Source organism: Lissotriton vulgaris, chromosome 2_1 (genome assembly GCF_964263255.1).
Source record: "Lissotriton vulgaris chromosome 2_1, aLisVul1.2, whole genome shotgun sequence".
Taxonomy (NCBI): domain Eukaryota; kingdom Metazoa; phylum Chordata; class Amphibia; order Caudata; family Salamandridae; genus Lissotriton; species Lissotriton vulgaris.
The window spans coordinates 520,302,214-520,329,250 of NC_141687.1; the positions used below are offsets into that span (position 1 = coordinate 520,302,214).

Here is a 27,037-nt window from a genome sequence, read left to right on the forward strand (position 1 = left end):
GTGCAGAAATACTGCCCTCATCAATCAGTTAATATAACTAATGTTTTTCAGTTGCATTCTTGCTGTATATCATACTCCTTTTACACCTCCAGGATTTCTGGATACATTTGGGGAATGTGCCCTCCTTTTTATTTGACACCAAATGTTTGATTATTTTAGGAGACATTAACTGTACTCTCTCTTCTCCTATGAAAACTAAACCCAATAAGTTCTCCTCTTACCTTACAATAGCAGGGAGGTAACACATAGCCTCACAGGAGGCGTCCCTACAGTAAAGTGAACAAGACAGGTGGCAGAGATGGATTTGGCAATGCTTATTTCAAACTTACTTCTTGAGTCACTTGCTGTTTTTTTATCAAATCTGTGTTCATTTTAACTGAAATACATACACATATATCCCCCTGCACCCGAAGGCTAGCAGAGATGACTCGGGCATAAACCAGACAAAAGAAGGAACTACATACTAGAAACCCATTCCCACTCCCCCAACACAGAGGCCGATAAATCTGTTCTGAGTAAGCATAGGTTTGGTAATGGAATAACCTATCCACCGGTACAAGAAGCCCCAACTCTGTCGACCTCGAGCCTGGAAAACCTGTTCCAGCGAGCCCTACCCCCAACGCAGAGGTCAGTTGGATCACCCTTAAATATATTGAGCTCCCGGAATTAATTAGAAAGGAAGTGTAGCAAAAACACCCACTTGTCTATGAAATTCCCCTCCCTCTTCTCAAATGAGTGGGTGGGTCAGTTTTTCCATGGCTAGAATATGCCACATTTCATATACCCAAGTAGTGTGGTCTGGAAAGTTGGCTATCCCCCTAAGACACGTAATTGCCTGTCTTACCTAACATACTACCAGTGTAATTTGCCTTCCTTTCCACTAGCACAGTGGAAAAGTTTGTGCGTTAGGAAGGCCCGATAACATGTATGATGGGAATCTCAAGATCTGAATGTCAAAAATAGCCTCAATGCATGTTGCACCCCTTCCTAGTAGTTAATTTGTGACAGTGTCAAATAAGATGGCTCAAGGTGCCAGGGGTCCGCAGACCCTCCAGCAATCCGCGGATCGAGCAGCATTTAAGGTATGCACTCTGGCAGGGGTGCAGTACCAGTAATGAGTACGTTTTATAGTTGCCTCTTGTCCCACTATACACCTGGTTGTTTGGCCTATTCTATGGTAAATCTCTGACCACTCTCAGTGCGAGAGAGTGTGACTCAATCTGGCTTTCCAGAACTTGACTTGGGGATATCTCAGACTATCTGGCCATAATAAGGAATTTTTACATTTCAGATCAAAGACGCATATTCTCTTTGTTTGTCAGAATCTATTTTTCAAGTTACTTGCCAGGGGTTTGATAGACTTGTGAGAGATATTAATCAAACCAACCTGTTCATAATCTAAATAGGCAATGTATTCCTTATCATCCTCTGTTGACTAGTGTGTGTGGTTATACTTAGCCTTACACCCACTCTGCAAGTCACAACAGGGTGTGCCTAACTTTTTTGATCCTATGGTAATAGAGTAAGCATGGGCGGAAAATCCGTTTCGCTCGCGGATTTTGCGGATTTTCGGTAAATTCGCAATCCGCGAGATTCGCGAATCTCCCGCAAAATCCGCAAATCCGCGAGCAGCGGATTTTATGGCTTGCTCGCACTGTTCGCGTGAGTTCGCGGCTTCCCAGTACAACTTCGCGCCCCGCGAATAAGCGCAAAATTGCAGAAATACGATCTTAGCAAAACTGAAACTACTTACCAGGTTCAAAAGTTCAGGCTCATCATTAGTAGCCATTTCCTGTAGTGCTTCCTGAGGGGCCCCTCCAGAGTTCAGTTGCCAGTTGCAACTATTATGTGACCCTGCTCTGAACCTCAGAATAGTTACACATATGCCACAAAGGTCCTGAATTACAGCTAAGGGAGACAAGCAGGAGCCAGGCTGGAAGTTCAAATCCATTAATCAGCCCCTAATTCATTATTGTCAGTTGGGGCAGGGCAGGTGTTGTAACTAATTTTGCAACAATGAAAGCACTTAGCAAGTGCAAAAGATCACTAATCAGGAAGCACTAAGGAAGCAGGTGCCAGCTAAAAAAATATTCTGTGACACATTAATCAGCCCCAAATTAATTCAGGTCACTTGAGGCAGGGAAGGTGTGCTTGCTTTGCCACAATAATGTACACTGACTGGACAACCAGAGGGTGCTGTGATGAAACAGAGGGTGGCATGGGTGGGCCAGAGGGTGGCATGAGTAGTCAGAGAGTGGCAGTGGTGACAGAGAGTGGCAGTGATGAAGAAGAGTGTCCCAAACAGGCTGGACACGTAGAAACAATAAGTTCGCGAAACTTGCGACCCGACAGGTAAGTTCGCGTTTTGCGAAATTGTACAAAACCCTCGCGAACTGGCAGAAACGCGCGCGAACACAAAAAAAAAAAATCCGCAAATTCGCGAGAATTCGCTGATTTTGCGGATTGCGAGTTCGCAAATCCGCAAAATTCGCGAACGCGAGATTCGCAAAATTCGCCCATGCTTATAATAGAGCTCTCGCTCCGTCGTCCGTCTTGCCATCGCACAAAAACAAGCAGATGGTATTGGAGCACTTTAAATGCTCACCAGTTACATTACACAATGACACATACATTTTTATTTCTCATCCTGCTTTGATTAAGTTTTTTTCCCCTCATCATTGCTTGCCCATCTCCTCCTGCTTCCCTGCTTGGCCCATCCTTTCACTACCTCCCTCGTCACTGCTACTTTTTTTTCCATTTTTATTTGCACAATTCACTGGAATTGGAGAGCTTGTTCCTTCCTCCACCTTGCCATAGTGCTAACACAAGCCGATTAAGCGATTTCAGTGATCGCCAATTGCATTACACAATAACACATTCATTGTCGTAGGTAGAGGGAAGCATAAGTGATTTGTTCAGAATCACAAATTGTTCATCCGACACGGAGGTTCAAACCTGATTCCCCATCGACAGCTTTGGCCACTACGCCACATCCTTGCTTCACTGCAAAGCTCCTCTACTGCTTTATTTATTTATTTATTTATAAAGCGCGACATTCATCCCATTGGGATATCACGGCACTAGATGTAGCAGAGGAGTGGTGAGATAGGTTGCGATTAATTGGGGCAACGGCAGACGGCAGTGATACGGATATAGGTGTGTTTTGAGTTTCTTCCTGAACGCCATGTGTTCATCGGTTAGTCGTAACTCCAGTGGAAGCTCATTCCAATGAAGTGTTGCAAGGTGCGAAAAAGAGCGTCCATCTGTTCTGCTCTCACTGATTCTTTTGATCTCAGCTAATGCTAAGGAGCGTGACCTTAGGCATCTGGGTGGAACATAAAATTTGATTCTGTTCTAGAGAATCTTGGGGCCTGTGTGATGAAGTGCCTGATGGGAGTGTCCTAGGAGTTTAAAATGCGCTCTTTGGTGCATGAGCAGTCCGTGAAGCTGTTTCAGACATTTTGTCGCAGAACTATATTCTCTAATTGCACACCAGTCTAGCTGCTGCATTCTGTATGACCTGCAGATGTTTAAAAAGATAATCTGGCATGTCGACAAAAAGTGCATTGCCGTAATCCAGTCGCCTGACAAGCAGTGCCGGTGTAATGGTCCTCCTGTTTTCCAGAGGGATCCGCAGAAATAGTCTTTTTAGGAGCTTCAGGGTGGCGAAGCTTCTGCCACACAGGATTCGCACGTGATCTTTCATCGATAAGTTATTGTCAATGGTGATGCCCAGGTTTTTGACGCACTGTTTTGGAGCTGGGGCTATGCCCAATGAGGGACCACCAGGATGAATCCCAAATGTGATTGGCTCCTCCGAGAAGCAGTATTTCTGATTTCTCTGTATTGAGCTTTAGACAATGCTGTGACATCCAGTTTGCCATCTCAGTGAGACAATTATTGAGTTTGGTACAGGTGTCATCATGTCCGTTTCCGATGGCTATTGTCAGTTGGGTGTCGTCTGCATAGGAGCAAATTCCGAAGCCCCATTTCATGCCATTCTTGGCGAAAGATGAAACATAGGCATTGAATAATGTGGGGCTTAGGGATGCTCCCTGCGGAACTCCACAATAGATGTTTATTTGGGCTGGAGGAAAAGGTACCCAACTGGACAGTTTGGGTTCTATTGCATAGAACTGCTTCTCACTATCACTTTCACATTTATTCAGCAAGACCCCTTCAACACTGCACAAGCATTGTCAAAGCCAACAGATCTCAGCAATGCCTGAGTTATTGGCCTTGTCAATGTAAATGTCTTTAAGCCATGTTGTCTAGCAGCACATCTGCTGTTTAGCAGGGCTAACAGTCACTGAAAAAAGTGCTATGATGCAGTCAGTGCAGGCCACGTCATAGTGATTTTTTGTGTTAGGTCGGCCAGGACAATAAACTCATAAAGTGGGGCAAAGAGACTCGGCGTCGGCTCAACATCTTTTGATTCTAGGCTTTCAGTTACTTTCAGCCATGCTTTTTTATACTTGTGGCCAGAGAAGAAGAGGCTGCAGCACAGCATGCCCCTGTGTGTTACATCACAGAATCTGATGCAAAAAAGCTTGAGAACACACTTTCTACAATCCGACTCAGCACCCAGCACAATACACAATACCCACTTCAAACAAACCTACTACACCAACGACTACCTACTTAGAAACTAAAAATCAAGCATCGCATAAACACACAAAAACATAGCTGCCAAGGTTTCAGATTGCTTATGTGTGACATTTTCATAATTTCAGTGTAATTATGAATGACATTCAAAGACTTTGAGTGACACAAACTCGCGAGCAAAAATAAAGCAATGAAGACAAGGGAAATTTATGAATATCAGACATTACACCCATTTGAGCAACGAGAAACTCAAAGAGATCATAAATCTGCTGCAAATCACCAGAAACATAGCTGCCGAGTTTTCAGGCTGCATAAGTGTGACATTTTGGTGGTATCAGTGTGCATATGAGCAGGGCCACTGGAATTATGTGATTGTGCTGGTATTTTCGCATAATTGTAGATTTACCACATTTGCCACATAATCCATCATCTGCTGCATAATCTGCAGATGAGCAGGGGAAGGCCCTTTGCAAACGTTGACTGGTCAAATTTATATAGTTTATTGCTATAGTTGTGTGTTAAAATGGTACTAATGAGGCACAACAAATGCCTACACACTGTTAACAAGCCTAAAAATGATAAAATACTGAAGTAGTACCATCACAAAATGCACCGCATAATTTGCCTTTTCTTGCCTCATAGTTTACTCTACCCTGCCGCATAATTTGACCCTCCCTTGCCACATAATTCCAATGGACCTGCATATGAGTGAAATTCTACTGTCAAATGAGCAACACTGAGTGATACTTTCTTGCAAGTAAATGTAAGCAGTAATTAACCATTACTAAGATCTGTGAAAGGGCTACTGGTCTTCGGAGTTTCTGATCGCTCCTGTTCTCTTTTCACACTGCTTTCATTTGCAGTCTTTCACCATTAGCCACAACCCCCCCCCCTTTTCCTATGCATCTTGAAAACCTTATTCTGCATATATTGCATTATCTCTTTCCTTATCCTCTTATTTTTAACTGTGCCCTGCAAGCACTACGTGTATGGCCCCCTTCACCACGTACCTACCCACCTCCTCTTTCCTCACATTCAAACACTTTTCTTTTTATGCAATCAGTATTTTGACATTTTATTTATTTATTTATTTATTTATAGTGTTTTGTATAGCGCGAACAAGACCCGTGGGTATCAGAGCGCTGAACATAAAAAGATTACAGACTTGACAATTATCACATCAATTATAACAACAAACAGTTATGAGGTAGAAGCGGTATGGTAAAAGGGTGACTAGATAAAAGGCATTGAGAGGTGCATTAGTCTCAGCTTGTGTCATAGTCATATCTTCAAGCTCGTTGAGGTAAGGTTATATAACATTATCAATACAATTACCTATATAGTTAGCCATTAAGAGTTGCGTAGGTTTAGCTTGTCATAGTAGTCATAAACATAATAAAGTGAGGTAGAGGTTATATAGTTTGAGCTGTGAGATACAGTGTATAAGCTCCCAAATATATGAGGTAGCAGTACAGTGTGTAGCCGAGGCTTGGACGGGAGTCTTTCATTTGTTTGATATTGAACTTCAAATTATTCATGATGAGTACCTCCTCTTTGGCGTAGATGTTCATATCAATAGTCTGTAGTTTCTCTACGTAGGGTATTTACTCATCAAGTGGCTCTTTAGTTCCCGTTTGAATGTTTCCGTATTTTGAATCTTCCTGATGTTTGGAGGGAGTGAATTCCAGACTCTGGGTGCAGCTCCGGAGAAGGCCCGATCGTAGGTCCTTTTCTTGCGGAAGAAGGCCGGTCGCAATAGCAGCTCTTTGGCACTTCTGCTTGGTCTGTTGCCTCCCGAAAGTTTAATTTTCTTGGCTAGGTATCTAGGCATGTTGTAGTGAACCGCTTTGTGGGTAATACAGGCCATTTTCATTTGAATTCTGGCCTCGTAAGGTAGCCAGTTTAGGGCTTTCAGGTGGGGCGATATATGATCAAATTTCTTCGTTCCCGTGATGAGTCTTGCCGCTGCGTTGAGGCAGGCTTTTAGTGGTGCTATGGATGTCTTGGGTAGGCCAGCTAACGTGGTACAGCCATATTCAATCCTCGAGATAACTAGCGATTGGGTGGCCAGTTTTAGATCCGCCTCAGAGATAAAGTGTTTTAGTTTTCTTAAATAGTTCAAATGGAAGCGGGCGCTCTTAGCCATTGAGTTAATGTGGGCTTTCATGTCGAGGTTCTCATCTAACGTGATTCCCAGTGATTTAGCTGAGTTAACTAGGGTCGGAGTGCAGTTTAACGCAGTCACCAATTTCACCCATTCCTTTACCTCAGGTTGGCTCCTTGTTGGTGAGATTAGCAGGAATTCAGTTTTGTGGGCATTTAGTTTCAGATGATTAGTTGTTAACCATTGCAACGCTTTATTTAGTGTGTCATTCATTCGGTCGACGTCATCACGGGAGGCGATCTTTATATATATTTGCGTGTCGTCTGCATACATGTGATAGGATATCCGTGATTTTTGAAGAATCTCCGTAAGGGGTTCTACATATAAGTTGAATAGATCTGGGGATAGAGTTGAGCCTTGTGGGACCCCGATTGTGTTGGGGCATGGGGAGGAGGTTGCTTGGTTGATCAGGAATAGTTGAGTCCTGTTCTGTAGGAAAGAGTTGAACCATTTCAGTACGTTTCCGGACAAACCCATCCTGTCTTGAAGCCTGGTTATTAGTATTTCGTGATTTACCGTGTCAAAAGCTGATGACAGGTCTAGTAGGATCAGTAGGCATGCCTGATTTTGGTCTAGGGCTTGTAAGGCGTCATCAACAATATGCAGGATCGCAGTTTCAGTACTATGTCCTGTTCTAAATCCTGATTGGCAGTCGTCTAGTAATGCGAACTTAGCGATGTGTTGACTCAGTTGGCCTTGTACGCATTTCTCAATAAGTTTGGCCAGTAAAGGTATGTTGGTCACTGGTCGATAGTTATTCGGGTCTGTCGCATCCGCTGTTGGTTTTTTGATGATGGGCACTACCTGCCCCGTTTTTAGGCAGTCAGGGAGGGTCCCTTGTGTAAGTGAAGCATTTATTATTTCGGTCCAGATCGGAACTAGAGTGTGGCTGATTTCTCTTACACACTTTGACGGTAGAGGGTCTTGATAGTGGTTGTTCGGTCTAAGTTCGGCTAGCTTTTTGGCAATCTTACCCTGGTCATATAGTTCAAATGTGTCCCAATTTGCTTTATTTTTTGTTTGAGGACCCTCTGTTGTCTCATTAGCCTCATTTTTAGGTGAAGGAAGGGTCACAAGGTTGGCTGCTGCACTTATGAGCTCAACTTCTAGTAGTTTGGTTTTTTCGGAGAAAAATGAGGAGAATTCCTCGCAGCTTATGGGAGTTTTTGAGTTCTCTTGGGTCGTTTTGGTTAGTTTGTTTGACTGTTGTTTTAGGATCTCGAAGAGTTTTCGTGGTCTGTTTATGGCATTATCCAGTTCAGCCCTTATAAATTCTTTTTTGGAGTTGATTATCTTTTTGTTATATTGTTTTCTGGTTTTTCTGAGGGCTTTCAACTCGGGGGAGGAGGGATGTTGTCTCCATTTCCTTTCGGCCATTCTTAGTTTTCGCCTGTCCTCGTTCAGTGCCTCATTAAACCAAGGATTTTTTGGCTTCTCTGAGACGTTTTTCAGTTTTTGAGGCATGGTGTCATTGACGATGTTACCGATCGAGGTTATGTAATGGTCAGTCAGCTCATTGACATTCTGCCTGTTATTAGGTGGCTTCAGGTCTTTCTCACATCTTTCAACCAATTGTTGAATATTGGCTTCCTTTGTCTCACGAATCAGTTTTTTGAACTTGCGGGGTTGCACGGTCTTGCCCTTTTTTATTGTAGGTATCGTGAATGTTATGGCGTGATGGTCAGACCAATCGCATGGATCTATAGCAAGGATTGATGTCTCATTATTTCTTGAGATAATCCAGTCTAACGTCGCTTCTTGTGAGTGAGTGGGCTGGGTGCATGCTTGAGTAAGGTTTAGTTCATTGAGGAAGTCTTTCAACGTGTTAACCAGCTTGTCATTGTCGTCGTCCCAGTGTAGGTTAAAGTCACCTAGGAATATATTGTTGGCATCCGGGTTTGAGTTAGCCGTTATGATCTCTATTAGTTCCTCTGTGAACTTTGCGTTATCCCCAGGAGGGTGGTAGAATGCATGCAGGTTGCAGCTTTGCTTATTTAGTGCTCTTATATTAAGACCAAGGTATTCACAGGACTCTATGGGGTCAGATTGGAATTGGCTGACCTCGATCTCCGAGCGGTGAATGCACGCTATACCTCCTCCCACTTTCTTTGGTCTGTCTAACCTGACGATGTTATATTGTGGTGGTACTAGGAGATCAATGATAGGAGATGATGATTCGTTGAGCCATGTTTCTGTGAGGATGGCCAGGTCGATATCCTTGTTAATGATGAGTGCGGCTATGTCTGATGCATGTTTATTTGCCGAACGGCAGTTGAGATATAGGCAATTCAGGGTTTTCTGTGAGTTATCGACATTACTGTTTTCGGTTTCCGTTGTAGTTAACTGAATATGTTGTAGGTTGTGGTGTATTGCTTTCCTGTCATTCTTTCTGGACATTCTATTGGAGTCAATGGGTACTATTTTGATATTCTCCTCGCTTCCCTGGGCCGGATGTTCATAAGATCGAAGTAACACCAGGGTTTCTTCATTTGACAAGGGATAGGTCCTGTTAGGTCTGTTGGGTCGGAGTGCAAGATTCTGGATGTGTGAAACCTTCGTGTGCATACTTATCGTCATCTCCCAGATTTTTCCAATTGTCTGTGCGACTTTCAGCGAGTCTTGTGCCAGGTTTCCTACTAGTTTCTTGAGTTCCTTGATTTCTTTCTGGGTTCGGGGTGATTTCTTATGTGAGCTAGACTTGGCTGTTTGGGTTCTGCATTTTGCTCTTCTTCGTGAATGATTAGTTCTCGTATCCCCAGATCTTTCCATTGACTCCTTGGTTTGGTTGTTGTTCCTGACTCTATTAGGAGTGACCTCATTGTTTCCTATGTTGCGAGGTGTAACGGGTGCCTTTGTGGATCGGGATCTAGGGGATTCCAATCTTGAATTCTGGGGAGGTTGAGGAAGGTAGATATCTTCTGCTTTGTTCATTTCGTGGTTATCTTCATAGGGGGACTCGTTAGGTGTTGAGTTACCCTCTTCCGGCGAAGTGGCATCGATTGATAGCGGCAACCGCTCTTCCATTGGGGCCATTTTCTTTTCTTTGTTTCCAAGGTTATTAGATGTCGCAGTCCTTTCACTCTCCTTCTCCGTTGTTGCCATCGCCGTTTCCGGTAAATCTCCAGCGTTAGAGATTTGATTGTTCTGGCAGTTGGTTTGATTAGCATCTCTAGTGATAGAGTCGTTGTTGTCAGTTGTGATAACTGGTGGGGTCCTGTTTTGCTGGTAGTTTTGTCCTTCTATGCATTCCTTTAAGGTTTGGAAAGCTGCCTCAAATTTCTCGAGTTCTTTGTTAGTTGCTTGTATCAGCACTATTCCCGTTTTGTACATAGTAATGAATAATTCTGAGCTACATCCTTTAGTTAGTGAAGTCGTTATTTTTGTGCCATGTGGTATGTTTTTTATGGTTTTTGTGAACAGCCTATTTGTAATGATATTGCGCCATTTGGCAGTTTTGTCTGTGTAGAATATCAGGTCATTCATCATGACGCCTTTAACTCTATCGAAATATGGGTCGGAGAACAGGCTGTTCGGGTTTTTTCTCAAGGTGTTATGTTTGAATTTTTTGGCAGCATGTTTGGATAGAGTCGGAGGATATTCTATATTCTTTGCATTGGACCCCGTCGATCCTCGGTGTCTTTCATCCATTTCCGCTTCACCTTTACGTTGTAAGTCTTCAGAAAGCCTTTGCCTAACTGTACTGAGTAGTTTCTAAGTGTCCCCAGTACTGCTGTTTCGTGTTGGTAGGTATAGTTATTTTGTTGTGGAGAAGTGTGGCTCAGGGGTTAGAGGCGGCAGACCCGGAAGCTGAGATCGGCCCTGGACCAGGGTTCAATTCCCTGCCTCGGCGGGTCTTGGGCTCAAAAATTCCACGGACTCGATAATTCTCGCTCCGGTGCCTTCTCGACTCACGGGTTCATACTCTGCGACTCTGGGCAATAGCTTGCTTAATCTCCATAACGGCCCCTCGCGGCGGGATGCCTGGCTTTCACCTTGTGGATACCCTGCCGGGGTTATCTCACAGGGGAATACCAGGACGGGTTCCCTAAGCAAGCGCCGGGAAACCCTTTGTGGGTAGCTGTGCGCTATATAAGCTCAAATACATTTACACATTTACAGTTCCGTTTGCTTTTATACCTTTGTACACATGGAAGATAAAGAGGTTTGAGTGATTTCTAGATTATTATTTCGTAATGGTAGGTGTCGTTGCTCTGTAGTGGGAATCCTCTAATTACTCCTTTATAGTTATGTTACCTTATTCTAATCAATCCTTTGTACTTAAGGTGCCATCAACAGTAAAATAATTAATTAATTGACTATCTCTCTTTGTGAGAGGAGTTTGTCTGAAGATTCTTTAGTTAATCCTTTGTAATAGTGTTACTTCTTCTAATCAATCCTTTGTAATTATGGTGCTCTCACCAGTAATTAATCAATTAATTGACTCTCCTTCTTTGTGAGCAAGCGCTATCTGGTGATATGTTGCAGGATGTCAGCCAAATCTGCCCTGATGCTTTCCTGAGGGGAAGAGAACTTTCTCTCTTTTTCCTCGTGAGATTGTGTAGTCCCTTTTCAGTTTTCCTAGTCCTTTCTCTCTTTCCCTCTTGGGATAGTTAGGTCGGTGCAAGAAGTCATCTAAATCTGCCCTGATGATTTCCTGGGGGGGGGAGGACTTTCTCTCTTTCCCTTGAGCTTGTGTAGTCCCTTTTTTCAGATTTTCCTTGTCCTTTCTCTCTTTCCTCTTGGGATTGTGTAGTCCCTTTTCCGTTTTCCTTGTCCTTTCTTTCTTTTCAGTCTCTTTTCCCTTGAGCTTGTGTAGTCCCTTTTCGGTTTTCCTTGTCCTTTCTCTCTTTTCAGTCTCTTTCCCTTGAGCTAGTGTAGTCCCTTTTCCGTTTTCCTTGTCTTTTCTTTCTTTTCAGTCCTAAGTATTGGTTGGTCCCATTTCCCTTTTCCTCATCTGTTCGGGGGGGCGTCTGTGATATCTCACTCCCTTTCCTCAGGTCGCCCGTCCTTTAACACCGATTCTGCTCCTGTGGTGTTGATCGGTGGAGTCATTTGTGTAATGTTTAGTGCAGACGTCTTATGCGGCCGCCATGTTAAGGTCAGGCGCGCCGCATCTCAGTCCCTTCGCTTCAGTTATCCTGCGTTTCCCCTTTTCATGTGCTAGGGAAGTTGCGAGTTGCGAGCTGGTAGGGCCGCATAGGTATTAAGGATGACCATACCTTTTTCAGATGGTCTGGATAACCGAGGCCACTCCGCTCCGCCTTCCGAGATGACCCGTCCGTCTACAGGCACCGAAGCTGCTGGCGATCGTTTTTCAGGGATCTCCGACTTGTGCAGTCCAGGGTGGCATCCGGAGGCTATTTAATGTCTTCCACAACCGCTCCACATCAGGACGTTCATCTCACGCGGTGTCCGACGTCCGAGGGGTCCCAGGCGCGGAGGCAGTCTTCTCTACTGACCAGGTAAAGGATTTCCTCCCGCGTCTTGCTTCTCCTGCGTTCCTTTGCGTTTTCTGTTGTTCCGATCTTGTAACAGTGGTTCCGCTGTTCAGGGGTTATTCAGGGATTTAATCCTTATTTGGAGATCCCTTGCCCCGGAGCTCCTCACTAGAGCTCCCCTACAGCGGCCATCTTGTCACGTTGCGCCCAAGCACCTTTTAATACTGCTCCCCCAAATTTTGACTGCCCCCTCCCAACAGAAATCAGAGAGTATAGGGGGGGTGCAGTAAAAAAGTATTTGCAGTACCCCTGCAGACATCTGCTTATTACTCCCTCACACACTTTTATATAAGATAGAAATCACAATTGGCACACACGTGAACATCTCTCTGCAGAGAGGCCACGGGTTGGATAGTCTGAACACCTTTATTTGACCCACCGACAGGCACTGCTGGAAGCTCTCTATGCCTTCAGCCTCAGCCACACAGCGCTCTATCATACCCCAACCATCATCTATAACTTTTAACTAACTCAGACAGTTATAACCAACCAACTCAGTGCACTGAGGGAGAGGCCTATCTGTTTCATAAAAACACTACTTTAAAATGCAAATACTTTTAGGGAATGTAAGATACAGTAAAAATAGTTGTATGCGTTTGGATTTTCTTATAATGCGTCACTCTGGGATACTGTACCGCTGTGAAACAATGGTAAAGAAAATTGACAGGCCTGAATCGATGCTCTGTCACACCGACCCCAATGCTGTGCGGGGAGAGTGGCATCATGGGGCTGTAACAGACGTGGGAGTGGCTCTATTACCTTGACTCAAACAAAGTCTTGTTTTTGCCCACAGTAACAGGTTTACACAGCAGCTTCAGAGCAGGGTGGGAGGGGACGCAGAGGCGATCTGTCTGAAATCTGATCCAAAGATAGCGCTGTATATAACCCTGCCACACACTTACACAAACGCTTACGGGGGCACGAGCAGAATGAAAAATAAAAGATTACGGAATTTAAACAATAATGTAAAACATGCATAATTATGGAGGTCAACATTCAGTAAAATGTGTCACTATTGCTAAACCAAGTTACCTAGAGGCAGAGTGCTGCTGGTGGATTCACGTTCATTTTCAAACATGAGTCGGTCCAGTGGCAAAGCTAGAGGGGTTTGGGGGGGTACCGCCCTAGGCGGCACTGTTTTGGAGGCACTTGTGGCCCGTTGCGGTGGCCTTTATGATTTATTTGGGGACACTCACTGTCTGACACTTTGTCAGTCAGTGTCCCCAGCCCCCAAATAAATTATAAAGGCCACAGCAACGGGCCACCAGTGCCGCGCCCGCGCCGCGGCTCAGTTTGAAGTGCAAGCAAACTCACCTGCTTGCAACTGCTGCCTGCCTTAGGGCACGCACGATGCAAGCACCACCAATAGTGGTGGTGGTGTGGTGCGCGCGGAAGTCTCGACCGGGTCACCCCGAGGTCATGCAGTCTCTCCTCTTCTGGGCAATGCCAACCTCCAGCACACAGACACAACCACGGGCTAAGACGGGCTGAAGGCCAGGATTACGGCTATTTTACATTTACACTGTGGGACTCCTGCTAATTTCCTAAAAAACAGCCCCTTTTTATAGCGTGGCAGTCAAGTAGGCATTATATCATTATTGTTTCACAAGTAACTCTTCAAAGTTAGTCAATGTTGCAAAAGCAATCCGAATATTGTTATGCACCAAGATGGACTTGAAGAAAAAGCAATCAGTCTAATAATCTATGAGCATGATTCACACTTTCACAGTCAGTAGTTTACAGGGTATTTACAAAAGGTGATCTTGCACTTGTAATGCCATTCACTCATACACAATATTACCTGACAACAGTGTAATAATTTCCATGTCTAAATCCTGCTACAGGGTCACAAAGCACACAACCCTGCAAAGTTTTGAAACACCCACAGACTCTTGAGTTTCTTCATACTCACAAACCTTTTTAGGTCCTTTCCTGCCTGTGGCGGGAATGGGAAGGAATTGGCAAGATTCAACATTGTGAGTTCTTAAAAGAGATAAATCTACAACAACACACAGGAGTACACCTTCTGGTGTGGATTCATGTATTATTTAAGGAATCGGGCTATGCGCCTCCACCCTATCAGCATAGCTAGTGCAGATAAGCAATTACTGCTTACATATGAATGTGAGTGCTTGTTCACGCATTAAATAAAGTTTGTATGGTTTTGCAATTATGGCTTAAATCTGTATGTGATTTTTAAATAAGAACACAACGCATAGGAAAGCCCAAACCCAAACAGCGTTCATACAAAATTTCAGGCAGCCAAGCTAAAATATCACAGTCAATTGTCATTTCAACTGACCAGTGATCAGGCTAGAAAGGTGTCAGTTGGAGCAGTGGCTAAAACATGCCAATGTCGGGCTGTTATATATACATTTTCTCCTAATACCAGTCAATGTGAGGAGATCAACAGCAACTCATTGTTTTTAGTAGCTAATTTGTTTCAGTAAAAACATATTTAGCATTCAGGTTTTTCTCCAAGGAAGCACCGGACAGCCCTGAAGGAAATATTGCATTCATATCCACACATACTAACTCTATTCTTCTCACAAAACCCTCCTATGACAGGTTTGAAAACAAGGTTGCTCTTACTAAAATGTGCAATGTACAACATGAAGTATCATGGTTGCCGGGGTTAACATGGCCCAATGAAGCGATCAGCAGACCCAATGCTAGGTAAAACTTTTAAACAGGAGACACGTTTTCTAGCTGACACATGGTGAATACAAACACAAATGTGTATTGATAGTTACATACACTTCTCTCCACCAGCATATTGAGTATAATATAACATAATAGAGTATGTTTTCACAGCCCACCATTTGTCGTGAGGAAATACTTCAATCTTCTCTGCTCTTCATCACCACACTTCAAGTCGTTTTTTCGTGTTACCTCGCTCCTGACTTTCTTTTGGGCTTTTTCCAGTTCTGTCTCTTGTCCTTCAGCCTTTCTTCCTTCAGGCCCCTCAGTTGCTTTTCTCCATTAACTTTGTGACCCTTGATTCCAACTCAGAGGCTTTTTGCCTTAGGGTTTGTACCTCATTTGGGGCAATTTCCCTTCCTGCTAGGCGCTACCCATTGTCCATGGCAACATGGCTACAGGAAGGGGTCGCACCTACCTGTTGCAGACTAAGCACCACATCCAAGTGTTTATAGCGGGCACAATTAGGTTGTAGCTGAAGGCAGTGCGAGTTTCTCTCAGTGGGGCAGTATGGTGTTCAGTGGGGGATAGGATGTGGCACTATGGTCAGAGCTGTCCAATTGGGAACTGGGGAACCGGGTTCAGCCTTCATGACCAGTCTACCAGACCACTCTACCGAGGGAGCATATTCCCATTCTAGGACCTTAGAAGGCCCCAGTAGACCTTAGAAGGCTTGATATCTTAGCACAAGCAGGTGTACGCTAGTGGTGTCAATTGTGGGTTATCCTTGAAGGCCTGTCCACCACAATCCATACTGAGGTTCATCTCAATCTTGTGGGAAGGCCTACGAAGCAGCACACCCTTGAGCAACAGTGATCCAGTCACTGTGACTCTGTCACTGAGGTCACATGTACCTTGAGCAGGTTAGGGCGGTGCAAACGGTGTGACCGCACTGGGTACCTATTTCAGGTGGGTGCGTAGTGTTTGCAAGTATATTATGGTTTTAAAAAACTTGCTGCCTCCTTCCTGGCCTCCAGCAATTTTCAGAAACAATAAAAATGTCATGATAACTTCAGTAATTAATGTTCTTCCTAGAGAGAGATCGGAGTTTTGTCTAGTGGAAGGGTTGACTCCTGGAAAGGTAGCACAGAGTGTTAATGTGCCTGCTACAAAGAACATGTACCATGCAGATCACAAAGTGCACTGCTTTAATGGGGGGGACCATGATGAATGGTCATTTAATGTCAACTGTAGATGATGGATCCCTGAACAGTGTCATGCATGTGCATGTTTGCATTGTGCTGAGGGGATTACCAGGTAATTGTTCACACAGCTCTCTGATGGATGTCACATGCAGTTTTTCTGAGTCCCCAGATAGATCATGCAGTCTGTGTGTTCTCCTTTGTACTGCTGGTCACCGGTGTATTCAAATGTGTAGCCTTGGACCGTGTCATGTATAGTCATGTAACTTGCATGATCGAGGTAACTATTATAGGCGATACTACGTGTCTCTCGAACCTCTTTCAAGTGCTCGCTGTCCTTTTTCCCCAGCACCCCCCCCCCCACCCCCCCAGGGGCGGCAGTCTGAGGGATAGCCCCGAGCGCCACAAGCTCTAGCTACGCCTCTAAGTCAGTCACAGCCTTTGACCTGCTCTCGCTCCAGAAGAATCCTGAGTGCACGGAGGAGGGGACACCCAACCCCACTCTTAGGTCACTGACGACACGCTGGATAAATTAACTGAATCTCTGAGGGACGGGGCGTCAAAGCACAATTTATTTTTGCCGCGCTGCAACAAAACAAATGCTTGGTGCTTATTGGTTTATGAGGAAGACCCCTCTGACACAATAACCAGCCTGCAGCCTGAGAAATGAAACCGTGCAACACGTGAATCTCTGAGGGGCAGGGCGAGGCGTCAGAGCACAATTTATTCTTGCCGCGCAGCACTGAAACAATATTTCTGACTGAAGTCTTAAACTTGCAAGGTTCACCATCACAACGAGGAATTGCCCACACAGGTGGCTTTTATTTGGCAATGAAGCACCTCAAGATCTCCCAGTGTATCTGGGAGCTTTGTAAAAATGCGTGACTAATGCATTTGAGTGTGATGATGCAGCCACCAGCACAAACATTTGTTAGTATCACGCCTGATGTGTGGTACTTGGCAGGGCTTCAAAAATACATACCCCTAAAAGCCAATCCCTTTGGCTTTGTCTGTCCTTGTTTTTACAATCCTACAGCAGCATGTAAAACAACTACAATTCAACAATCCAGCTTAAAAGAGAACAAAGAACAAATCTAAGGAACTTCCAGCCATGGCTATTATCAGCATGTATTGCTAAGAGTTAGAGAGACCCCTCTAAGAGGATCTATTCACCAGGCAATGGGCTAAGTTGCTACCCTTATTAAAGTGCCAATAGAGTTGACAAATAGATCCATAAAGATATAGTCCTGGTCTTTTCTTTGACAGCATGGAGAGCTTGCCTCAAGCAAACTCTCCACGCTCCTGCTAGCCAAGCTCTCCTCTCGAGCACTCACCGCACCTGCCAGTGTCTGCACACTGTGACTTCCACCTAATGTTTGCATCCATAACTTTGCCTTCTATCCGACTTTCACCCCCCTCAGCTCTGTACTACTTTGCCTCTGTTTCTCACCTTAATTATGGCTTCCCGCCCCGACTTTTGCACTCTGCTAACTTCTGTGTTATCTGACTTTTGCCTCCGTTTTAATAACTGCCTCCCCTCTGATTTTTACCTCGTGCTAACTTCTGTTTTGTCCAACATTTGCCCTGTCTTAATTACTGCCTTCTCCCCAACTTTTGCCTCCCGCTAACTTCTGTATTGTTGGAATTTGCTTCCGTTTTAATTACTACCTTTTCTCAGACTTTTGCCTCCTGCTAACTTCTGTACTGTGACTTTTGCCTCAGTATTTTTTTACTCTTCTCCTTAACATTTGACTCCTGCTAACTCCTGTATTGTCTGACTTTTGCCTCAGATTTACCCTCAACTTTGGCCTGTTTCTCTGACTTTTTCCTCCACCTAACTTTAAATATATCTAACGTTTGCCTCCTTTTTGTTGCCGTTTCCCCTAACCACATTTTTCCCACTCTCTCCCACTGTTTTGGTGCCTTTAAGTGCCGCTTTCCATCCCACTTTCTGTGGACCATGCCCAGCGCCCCTCCCAGGAACCAACTTAATGGAGGCTGCAGCACTGTCGCACAGAGGCAGCACTCAGCGGGTGCACCCAAGGCAAGCCCGTCTGTGCCCATCTGAGTCTGGACGGCACCCAGTGTCAGGACCCCTGGATCTCCACCCCACAGCTACACCTATGCTGAGTTAAAAGCCCTGAACTTCGAGCTCCACTGCACCATCCGCAACCACGCATTCCCTCGTGCTACCGCAAGACCATTCTCTTGCCATCGTTCCCTTTTCTCCTGCAACATCAGTTCACCCGCCCACGGACCCCCGCTCACCACTGAACCGGGTCAACTCCAATGCCTCCAGACCAACTCCTGATCACGGAGAATGACCTTTACAACGCGGTCGTTACACCTCAATAGCTTTACAACGCGGTAATTACAACACAAGTCATTACAAGGAATTGCGCTGGATGGCGCTCTTCACTAAGGAATAGTATGATTTACTATTCCAACATCTTCCCTACTGTTCCACACACTGGAGTTGGAATAGTAAATCATAATATTCCTAAGTTCAGCGCAAGTCATTGTAACGACTTGCGTTGTAACGAACGCAATGTAAACTACTGCGTTGTGAATGTATGCAATGTAAAATCATACATTCCTGATCACTATCCAAACATATGACAGAGATCTGGGACAAACACAGAGGTGGCATAGTCATCATCCACAAGAACCACTCCACTTCCCAGCCGTAACTAACGATACCACCCCCCTCATGGAACACCTCAAATTCCAACTCAACACAGACGGCAAAACCACCGTCCTCGAAGACCTCAACTTCCACATGGATGACCCAAAAATAGCCAACTTACCTGAGAGCATGAACGACCTCAGCCTCACCAAACTGGTCATCGACCACACGCACACCGCCGGATATACACTGGACCCCATCTTCACAGCAAGCAAGCAACAGAATCAAGTACAGCCACACATCCGAAATCACTTAGGCCAATCCCCCTGCCGGACACTATCTCTAACCTTGAGGTGGCCACCAAAAACTTCAAAGCATGGATCACCCAGTGTGCTGACATAGTCGCTCCACTAAAACCCATAAACCAGGCAGACCCACCAAACACACCAGCTAGCTCACTCCTGAGCTTAGAACCACCAAACTCAACTGCAGATGACTGGAAATGGTCTGGCGTGCAAGCAAAAAAGCCAAAGACCAAGCCACCTACACTGCTCTCAACAACTACCACCAATGCCCGAAAGATACCAAAAAGGACACCCTGAACACCCACCTCGAGGCTAGCTCCAACCACATCAAAGAACTCTTCAGAATTGTTCAAGAGTTCTCCAATCCCCTGGCAACAAAAAACACCAACATCCCCTCGCAAGACCTCTGCGACACATTAGCAGACTTCTTTCACAGCAAAGTCTCTACCATCTAGAAAAACTTCAACCCCACAACCGACCATCGCAAGCATCCACTGCCTCCTCAACCCCTCCGACTCCCGCTCTAACCCAAGAATCACAACTAGGGATCAACTCCCCTTGCAGATCACCTCAACAATCATGAGCTCCATCCACTCAGAACAACCCCACCATGCCCATGTTTAACCTGAGGAACAGCACCGTCAGCTGAGAGCTCGCCACTACCCTCAACATAGCCATCACCACTGCCACCTTTCCATAGGAATGGAACCATACCAAAATAAAACCACTCCTCAAAAAACCTTCTGCTGACCCAGAAGAGCTCAAGAAGGACTGGCCCATCTCCTTACTTCCCTTGCCTGTGAAAGTTATGGAAAAAGCTATCAACCATCAGCTCACCACCCGCAGTGGCCCCTCAGCTAAGCACATGGAGGGCCCCCGCGGCGGCCTGGCCCACCACTTTGCCCTACCACCCAGAAATCTAGTATATTTTGAGATGAAACCTCCAACATTTAAATGAAATGCCTCTATACTGTATTGCTAAGTTCTAATGAGAAAGTGGGAAATACTCTTAACATACAAGCTATGCCATTTGTAACAATAATGTCAAAAGCAGATCACTTAACTGGGGCAGCAATCAGAGCAATGCCAAGGAGCGATCATATTGTCTCAGAAACTGCCTATGGCTGAAGAACAAAGAACTATGAAAGTTCTGACTAGAATTGGCATTAATGGACAATAACTTGAAACTTTGAAAGACAAACCCAGACCTGTAATTCCATAAAAACTCGACTGACAATACACATGAGAAGTACACAAAGTATAACTTGGTATCCTGTGAAAGGCATGAGAAATAGACTGGTGAATTATCTGCATACCACACACTAGCGACTACCAAGGGTTGTGCATGATAATAACCTGAACTGAGGAAGCAATTTCAATTTCTACCATCATGACTTTATTAGTAAGCATTGCAAAACAGGCAGGCACACAAGGCTGAGGAAGAAAACTGTTTGGATACTTCAGAACATTGATGCAGATATTTTGTCTGTTTTAATTGATCATTTCTGTAGTGTTAACAAAGCTAAATACAAGATTTAAGGCACACATAGACACCTCCGGGCATTCATTGAGCTTTATAAATTTATAAATCAAATCAAATCAAATAAATAACACTGCATGTAGAATAAAAACAAAGCATACCAGCAAGTACCTACTGACAATCTATGCAAACTGTAGTTGGTAAAGCAAAAGAAAAAGTGCAAATACTTTCAAAGTGCATAATAAAGCAATCACCAGTCCAGTAATATACAAACATCATGCATGTTTTGTAAAATAATCAAACTTTCTTCTTGCATCAAGGTGAAAATACTTTTAAAGTGCATAGTAAAAACAAGTCCAGCAGTATGGAAAAATGAAGCCAGGTTAGTCAAACAATTCCCCGTTTGGTGTGTGCATCAACTACAGCACCATACAATAATCAAACCAGTATAAACTAACAATTCCCTTTTTGAAGGCTCAAATATTTCAAAGTGACTGTCAAAACGGTACAAGTACAGCAGGCAGCAGCATACAAAAATCAAACCACTCTAGTCAACCAATGCCCTTTTGGTTTGTGCATAAATGTGCAAATATTTCAAAGTAACTGGTAAAACAATAACAAGTACAGCAAGCAGCAGCATACATAAACCAAACCTATTTAGTAAGACTAATTCCCCTTCTGTTTTTGCTTGAAGGCATAAATATTGCAAAGTGCCTGGTAAAGTAATAACAATTTAGCAGCATAAACATCAAACCCCTCCAGTCAAACAATGCACCTTTTATTTGTGCATAAAGGTGCAAATATTTCAACGTGAGTGGTAAAAACGATAACAAGTTTAGCAGCATAAACATTAAACCAGTCTCTACAAAGTATGCCCCTTTAGTTTGTGCATATAGGCGCAAATATTTAAGTGAACGGCAAATCAATAACAAATTCAGAAGCAAAATAAACAAAGCGGTTTACTCAAATGATGCCCCTTTTGTCTGTGCAAAAGAAAGTGTCAAGGGGGTGCATATAGGTCATGTTAAACTGAATTCATTTCTGCTTGCCTCTATAAACGTATGTTCAGAATATTGAGATAGCTATATATAAGCAAACAATATTTAAAGTATGATATACTGACAGAATGCTGGGGGCATAGTCGCCAAGGTTTCAGATTGCCATGTATGACATTTTCACAATTTCAGTGTAATTATGAGTGACATTTCAACCATTATGAGTGACACTTTCTTGCTAGCAAAATTAAGCAATGAAGACGATCAACGCATATAAATATCAGAAATAACACCACAAAGACCATTCCGGTCGAAACACGTCAGTCTTTCGAATACACTTTTGAATAAACTACTATGGCAACTATATCTCAGAATGCGAGCTTTCCTCTCTGTGTGACCACGACACAGTGCTGTTTGCATTTTTATAGTGGGACATGCTCCCACTACTGTGCACCAACCCTGACATGTGGGTGCGATCGGAAGAATTTTCAGTCCTTTCAAATATCTCTGTGACTTTTTCTCCCACTTGCTCTCTCCCTCTTTTTATCCCTCTCTCTCTTTATCGCTCTCTCTTTATTCCTCTCCTCTCCCTTCGTCACTCTCCTCTCTCTTTTTATCCCTCTCCCTCACTCTCTATATCTCTCTCCTCTCTATCCTTTTATCTCTCTCCTCTCTCTTTTTATCCCTCTCCTCTCTCTCACACGCTCTCTCTATCCCTCTTCTCTCTTTATCCCTCTCCCGACCTCTTGCATGGTCTCTCTCTCCCTCTCTTCTCTATCCCTTTATCCCTCTCCTCTCTCTCTTTTTATCCTTATCCTCTCCTCTCTCTGTCTCTTTTTATCCCTCTCCTCTCTGTGACTCTTAATATCCTCCTCCCCTTCTCACGAGTTCTCTCTCTATCCCTCTCCTCTTTGTCTTTATCCCTCTCCCCTTTTGCTCTCTACATCTTTTTATCCCCCTCTCTTTATTCCACTCCTTCCTCTGTATCCCTCTCCTCTCTGTCTTTATCCCTCTCCACCATTTTGCTCTCTCCCTCTTTTTATCCCTCTCTTTATTCCCCTCCCCTCTCTCTATCCCTCTCCACCCTTTTGCTCTCTCCCTCTTTTATCCCTCCCTTTATTCCACTCCTCTCGCTATCCCTCTCCTGTGTCTTTATCCCTCTCCACCCTTTTGCTCTCTCCTTTTTATCCCTCTCTTTATTCCACTCCACTCTCTCTATCCCTCTCTTCTGTCTTTATCCCTCTCCCCCTTTTGCTCTATCCCTCTTTTTATCCCTCTCTTTATTCCACTCATCTCTCTCTATCCCTCTCCTCTGTCTTTATCCCTCTCCCCCTCCCCTTTTTGCTCTCTCCCTCTTTTTTTCCATCTCTCTTTATCCCACTCCTCTCTCTATCCCTCTCCTCGCTGTCTATATCCCTCTCCATCCTTTTGCTCTCTCCCTCTTTTTAACCTCTCTCTTTATTCCATTCATCTCTCTCTATCCCTCTCCTCTGTCTTTATCCACCTCCCCCTTTTGCTCTCTCCCTCTTTGTATCCCTCTCTCTTTATTCCTCTCCTCTCTCTCGCCATCTCTTTTTATCCCTCTCCCCCTCTTGTGCGCTCTCTCTCTTTCCCTCCTTTCTCTCTTTATCCATCCACCCAACCCCTTTTTGCTCTCTGAATAGCCTTTGAGGCCTTCCTCGCTGCGGCCTCCTCTCTCTTTCGCACCCCCCCTATCCCGAGCATAGGCCCGGTGATAAAGGCCGTGATGCCTGAATGCACCAGTGAGGTGTTTTTGACAACACTCACCCGAACTACCACGTCAGGATATTACTCGTTTTATTTTAAGACCTGTAGAACATAATTGTATCCCCAACAAAGTCAACGCTTTACTTTACTTCCCAGAAGAATATTTTTTCTAATATGCAACTGATTGAATTTGCCAATGAACTGAGGGCGCGAGACGGGCTATCATGGACGGGCGGTGGCTGCGGTGTTCAGTGGTGACCTATTCAGACCCTCCAGGATTTCGCAATTTCGCGGTTTGCAGCGAAATCGGCACTTTTGTAAAAATGCCGTGATTTTTACAAAAGTGCCCGCGAAATCGGCACTTTTGTAGAAATCGCAGCGTTTTTACAAAAGCTAATCCATGCCGCTATATCCTGGGGGGTCTGCTCATTGCATCACTCAATGAGCTATCGGAAATGCATCTTTGGGCCTGCAGTTCATCTACTTCTATATCTTTCTTGATAAATAACCGACAGTCAGATCAGGGTTGTCAGCCTGGGTAGAGCCTACACTAATTAAAGAATTTGAACCTGATTCCAGACAAGGACAGGAGATGGTGGCCTGATTATTTCACCACAGTCTTCATCAATCCAAGTCCTCTAATTTTTGGTACAATTCTCATTCCCTCCCCCCGTCCTTGGTCTGATCTTGATCTCTTGTCTGCCATACTTGTCTTGATAATGTACAGTCCATTGCGGTGGAAGGAACGTCCTACAGTGTCGCGAAGGTGGTGGGCACGACTGAAAGGAAGCAATAAAAGGGCTGTTTCCAAGGGGGTCTCGAGCCTACGTTCAGGACTGTGATCAGAAAGTCCAGGACCGGGAGTAATGAAGATACCCATGATCAAGCCAATGACAGCTGTGGGAAAGGCTTACTCCTGTATCCTCTGGCAGGATTGTCGCACCATGGTACACAGCATCGCTTGACGTCAGTGTTTATGATTCTGGCAAGGAAGAGTAGCAATTGTTTCTGTTAAATTTAACTAAATTATGCCCTAGTGAGATGATGTTTTTCTTTTATGCAAAAGAACCATTGTAAATCACAGGTAGGAGGGGTTTTATGTCTGCTAAAATCTATATGGGTAAAGGCAGAGCAGAGTAGAAAACACCAGATGTTAACATAATTTTAGCAGTTTTTAAGACCAAACTCTGCCAACCGTATTTAAGCGCTTTGCCAATACATTACTTACATGCAGTGCTTCTGTGCATCACATCATACATACAAATTGTATGTATTCCACCACAGAAAGCTGCTTCTCCCAGCAGACAATGGCATGAAAATACGACTCGCTTTCACATGTACCCTCTCAGAAAATCTAGCAGACTACATCGAAGCATGTTGTCTAAATATATCTATTGTATAGACCGCTCTGACAACTACGGATAAAGTCTGCGCTATATAAAAACGCATAAATAAATAAATAAATAAAGGTCTGTACACAGGATATGTCTGTGTGGTGGAATACATACAGTTTGTATATATGATGTGATGCACAGGAAAACTGTGTGTAAGTAATGGCTGCAGTCAAGGGGCATTAGGCCTGGATTTTTCAGCGGGTTTATTCCCAGACTTTTTGCTTTTGTGCCTCCTGTTTTTGACCATGTTTGTGTTGGTTTTATTATTCTGGGCACTTTATCACTGCTGATCAGAGCTAAAGTGCATATGCTCTCTGTGTAAATTGTTGTTATGGATGAGTGTTTCCATGACTGGCTTATTTGAATTACCTTTAAGTCCCTAATCCACTTCAACAGAGTGGGGTAACAGAGCCCCCCCTGCAGTGGGGGAGGGGGGTAAGCTCCGGGAGCTAAAGCAAATGGAGAATTGAATTTCCATGGGATAACAGCCTTCACCTGTGGGCTGCTAACTCTGTTCCATATTCCAGGTTGCCTATTCAAAGTGGAATACTCTGCTAAAACAGTTTCAATTGATTTAAGGCTAAAAATGAATGATTATGAGTAAAATAAAGTGCCGCAAAAATGCCGCTAAATTTCCATATTTGTGCCGCTAAATTTCCATATTTGTGCCGCTAAATTTACGAATCCATGCCGCTATATCCTGGGGGGTCTATAGGGCAGAAGTTTACAGTGAATTGCCACGCTATAGCTTGAACTTGTTCACGGACACACTTATAGCCCGACTGGCCTATTCCTGTGATGTCATCATATGTAGTTAGCATATAAAATAAAGAGCCTTCCAAGTAATTCGCTGGTGCTTTTAATTGTCAGTGATAGAAACCAATGTTTGTAATAAGCGGTCACATTCATTGCAATATTGCAGCAGGTTGCACTGTTTGTTTTGATCTGAAAACATTAATTGAGTCATGTGTTCTCCATGGAGGCCGCCTTGCTAGTACAGATGAAGCGCAATTTTCACACGGTTGTGAAAAATGTCACCTTGCCTTTAAATATCAATCATGAAAAATAAAAACATTTTTGGCAAACCGCTATGCACCTGCTCTGATCCTCGGCTTGCTCAATCTAACTTGCTGCTCCATCACGCACACAATTTGTGCCTGTGACCTCTGTAGCGACGAAGCGTTCATTCATTCACACCCGGCGGACAGTCTGCCGCCTTTATCGCCTAGGTTTAGCTGAGGTGCTCGCCTCCAATCTGCACAGGTGTCTTTCATACACTCATCCGCTCCCTAATCAGATAATACTCTTGTTCGCTTAAATCTTTCTGAGTGGGGGCTTCTTGGCGCATTATTTATTCAATTGTCTCCTCCTACCCATTTCCAGCGCATCATAAAGTTTATGTATAAAAGTAACCAGGTCCTCTCAACCCCAGCAGCTGTGAGAGACCCATATTTAACCAGGTGTGTAGTAGGTAAGTCCTATCAACGCTCTGCACTACCCGCTTCTCTTGGACCTACCTTCCTTTCTCAGAGGCACCTGCTCGAGTCTTTTTTTTTTTTTTAATAAGGAGCAGTGTATTACCCGTGGTATGGGAGTCAGGTCTTTGGAATGGTTGAAGCAGGAAGGAATCCTCTTACGACACTCAAATGTCCAATTCTATATTCGCCAAATGTATAATCGCCAACAACCATTAAAACCCTGGGATGCCGCCAGCCGCCCTCACCGGTCCCGGCTCAGGCGCACTTTTAATTGTGCTGCACAATGCGCATGACTGACAATAGTCACCAGTCCCACCCTGAAGACTGTAGAGACACGGAGAAATCTGCTCCGCCATGCACAAATCAATCAATGAAGAGGAGAGCCTCAAGGGCCGGGACAGGCGTGCGCACACCATTTAAATAGTGAAGACAAGAGGCTTGCTGGCTCCGCTGAGTGAGAGGGCCCCTGGAGCGTGGGGCCCCCCCGCAACACGGGGGCCTGTGTTATGCCCCTGATCACCCGCCTAGAGAACCACAACCTTCTGAACCCATCACAGTCTGGGTTCTGTGCAAATCCCAGCACAGACACGGACCTAATCCCAGCCAGTCTTGCTAGACAAGGGAAACACTGCTGCCCTGATCCTCCTCGACCTCTCAGCAGCTTTTGGCAAGGTCTCCCACAACACCCTCCTAAAAAACAACTACACCAGATGGGGATCCAAGGAGAAGCCCACAAATCGATCGCATCTTTCCTCACCAGAAGAACAAAGAGCGCCCGCCTCCCACCCTACACCTCAGGCCCAAAGGGCATCATCTGTGGCATCCCCCAAGGGTCCTCATTAAGCTCCCCCCTGTTCCACATCTATATGACCCCTCTGGCCAACCTTTTTTTTTTTTTTTTTTTGTATGTTCTTATATAGCG

The 27,037-nt window shown here is 44.5% G+C and overlaps 1 protein-coding gene across 1 annotated transcript in view; it reads right to left on the minus strand.

The window, feature by feature from the left end:
- MAP3K13 (mitogen-activated protein kinase kinase kinase 13) overlaps positions 1 to 27,037 on the minus strand; it is a 624,460-nt gene that overhangs the window by 412,564 nt on the left and 184,859 nt on the right. The window lies entirely within an intron of this gene.